Source organism: Ruditapes philippinarum, unplaced genomic scaffold (assembly GCF_026571515.1).
Source record: "Ruditapes philippinarum isolate M1 unplaced genomic scaffold, ASM2657151v2 ctg941_1_1_1_1, whole genome shotgun sequence".
NCBI classification, from domain to species: domain Eukaryota; kingdom Metazoa; phylum Mollusca; class Bivalvia; order Venerida; family Veneridae; genus Ruditapes; species Ruditapes philippinarum.
Genome location: NW_026862330.1, coordinates 173,725 through 177,418, shown reverse-complemented (window position 1 = coordinate 177,418; position 3,694 = coordinate 173,725). Strand labels below are relative to the sequence as shown.

General features: G+C 31.1%; 1 long non-coding RNA gene across 1 annotated transcript; it reads left to right on the top strand.

Annotated features, from left to right (window-relative positions):
* The first annotated feature begins 1,677 nt into the window (after positions 1 to 1,677).
* On the top strand, positions 1,678 to 2,483 carry LOC132718678 (uncharacterized). The gene is made up of 3 exons (XR_009624133.1): positions 1,678 to 1,792; positions 2,048 to 2,107; positions 2,380 to 2,483. It is a non-coding gene; the product is annotated as an uncharacterized LOC132718678 (long non-coding RNA).
* The last annotated feature ends 1,211 nt before the right edge of the window (positions 2,484 to 3,694 follow it).

Genomic DNA, 3,694 nt, shown 5'->3' with positions numbered 1-3,694 from the left:
CATGACCATTAAGTGACCCCTATTGATTTTTATGTCACTAGGTCAAAGGTCAAGATCACAGGGGCTTTTCTACGATAGTCTTGTCTGGTCAAATGCTTAAGAATGCTTGTCGAAAGTGTATTGATTTAGACATTTTCACATTTGAAGCATGAAGAATACATACATTAGCAATGCACTTACATACCTCCGATTTTGCAGGGAGGTTGTCCTTGAGCTCTAAATTACCACTGTTGATTCTGACAAAGTGGTATGCAGGGGTATTCACGCCATGACAGTAGCAGTTCTAGTTATTTCTCAAAAGCTATCGATTTGTTGTGAACATTTATAACTCCATAATGTTACTCAAAAGCCAATTACCTAAACCATCTTTTTCCTGATGCTTATCTTGCAATTAGCGCAGATTAGCTACTTTTATGACAAATAATTTTAGCTACTTTTATGACAAATAATTCACTTATAACCTTTCTTCAGGTAACGAACAAATTACATGCTCTAAAACCATTATTTAAATGTTATTAAAGTAATATTTGCCTTTTTAAAGAAATTAAATTTATCAGGCAATTGGTACTTTATGTAAATATATGTATTTGCGAAATACAGTACAGAAATTGTATTATTTGGTTAAGGCATGAAAAGCTCATCACCATATAACCTTTGATATCATCAGGGCTTAATGTGTGATCTAAGTTGTAACTTCCATGTTTGGGTACCTACACTTTTCACGAATATGAATAAAATCATACAAAAATGTTTGTTTCAAAAAAAAGGGGTGTAGATTACAACATATCGAATCCAAAATGGGTTTTCCTTCTTTCACAGAAAGGGAGAAATTTGGGTTTAGCTTTTAATTCCCCTTTTCTAAAATTTTAAACCGGGTTTTGCATGCTTTTGGTAAAAGTAGAGTTCTTGGGAAATTTTTTATTGGTTTTTTCTGGTATCGAAAAAATCCGGGGCCCAATATCTGGGTTTAAAAACCCCAAGCTTATGATATTAACGTTCAAAACTTTGAAAAAATTTGTTTTTAAATTGAAAAATGGAAGTGTACCCCTAAAATAAAAAGGGAATTGTTCCCTTTTTTGATTCGGGAAATATTGTTATAAATTAATCCTAAACCAATTTAGTTAAAATCCTTCAAAATAACTAAATAAAATCCTAGATGTATTTTTCACTAATATTCAACCAACATCAATTAAAGCTGCACGCCTCCTGATGAGCCAAAATATTTCAAGTTACTCAATCTTTATAAAAAGTATTAAGATCTTAATAAAAGTAAAAAGATTCAGTATTTAATAAATCATTTATGTTTTATGTGCGATTAATGATTAATTTTCCAGTATCAATCACTATAATTCTACTGCGTTACTAACGCAATAAGATTTATTTTTGTATATTTTGACCTCCTTTTGGTTATTTACGTGGATTGTAAGTGCTGTTTGCAATGCGTAAATCACTTTCTTTGTTCAATATTTTACTTATCAATACATTTTCAAAATTTTCATGAAAATCAGCATGAATCAGGATGCGTGCTGCTTTAAATAAAAATTATTCCAAACTTTGCAAAGTCTGATCATGACGCATCATGAATTTCATACGCGTATAAACGGCACTGACACTGACTCTTTCAATTGAAATTGAAATTGTGCTTATAATATGAACAATAAATTTCTTGTCGTATTAAATATATAAATTGTGTTCAGTTAATATGAGTTCTTTTATATTTTAGAGACTTGGATCATACTTGCAGCGCTAGCGGTACTTTTAGTTGGAATATGCATCATCTATTGGAAAACATGTAAATTATTACTTTCTCACAAATAAATTTAATTTATTTCAAAATATATTTTAGACTCGGTTTTTGTGTGTTTCTTAGGGATCGGGTGTCTATGTGCAGATGTTTGCAACATTTGTGTCCTCTCAAATCGACTAGGTATATTTAAATTATGTTTATATATATATACTTTTTCAAATCGTTTATAAAGTTTGTAAACTGTGCACTCATTTGTTTTTACATTTTGGTTTAATAAGTTTATTGAATTCTCTACTTCAGGTACGTGTCTGCTTTTGGTTTTTGTTGCACTTTTTCTTTTATCAAAGTCAAAACAGCGGAGTGAGTATTTTTTCCACTTTCAATGCATTTTAAGAAATAATAGTTTGTTTTTTAAGTTTAAGAATATTACTTTACAAACTTTAAAAACGTCATCATGCAAGCATTTCTTTATGAGCTTGATGTATTAAAGTCGTATAAGGGAAACACAAGTATATTTTAAAGAACTTGGAATAAGTACCGGTAATAAGGCTTGTAATTATGAAAAATGCATTGCACAATAGTTTATGAATAGTAGTAAAAAATAATATAATTCTTTAAATGGTGTTATTTAGGAAAAGATGAAGAACGTGAAGTGAAAACGAAACACGATGACGCTGATAAAATATCTCCTGAAAAGGTAAATAAATCAGTTAATGTGGATATTTACAAATCCCGAGTACGTCCGTTCGTGCGCAATTGTCGCTTTTGAATATACCTACTAGAATTGATTCTTTGTTTTACGTATGTTTTACGGTTTAATTTGACTGTTTTATGTGAGATCAACACTCTCAAAAATTTGTGAACATGGGACTAGGTTATCAAGTGATTCTTCACCATAATATGATAGCAATTCGTAAATGAATACTAGCGGACACGTTTTCCATTAAATACAACTTTGTTTTCAGTCCTTCAGCAGTCGTCAAAATGATGTCAAAAAAACTGTTGAACTGCTTACAAAACTGCATCTTGTCAACAAATATCCAGAAAAGATACACATGAGAAATTTGATCTCTGTCAGTGTAGAGGATCATACAGACGAAAACCTTACTTTGGCAGATCTTCCATGGATTTTCTTGAGTAAAATTATGTGTATGAACAACAATGCAATGGATCTTCCTCGGATGCATTCAAATCCGGACAGTGCTGTAGAGCTTAATTCAGTATCAGATCTTTATGAAAGTTGCCAAGGAACTAGCGTTGACGAATCCATTAGTCCCCTTGATTTGTTTATATTAGTTTTACAATGTTGTGACCCAATGCTTAAGCAAATAATCTTTTCAAGACTATTTTTATGCAAACTTGCAATTCCCTTTCTCTATAAAAATGTAGATGATCAACCATCGATGTACATATGGCCACTCAGATCTATTTTAATCGGAATGAAACAAGATTCAGTTTTACACCTTAATGTAAATATAGTATCATTTGCCCGTTTTGGGCGACCTCAAATTTCCAAGTCAAATGTGTTAAATAATATTCTTAGAAGTGAAGATACGTTTTTTCACAGAAACTCTCCTTCTGGTACAAATACTAGATATCTAACACAAGGTTATGTTGAAATGTTCTTTTTGTCATTAGTAGGAGACAATATGTGTAATTTTGATAGATCTATTACTTTTTTGAATATGAGAGGTGATATCGCGTCTTATGATAAAAATGTCATAGCGTTCATATCCAAGTTATCAGATACAATTACTATTTTTTCTGACATAGATTCAATCCTTAAAGGCCACAAAAGTCTTCACGAAACAATTGTTCAATTTCAGAATGTTATATTAGTTATTGCAAGTCCTTTAGACAAAAATGACGGTACTAGCGAGCAACTTTTTCAATTCGTTAGCAATATACGTGATAAAACAAACACAAAACTACAGATAACGTGCACTT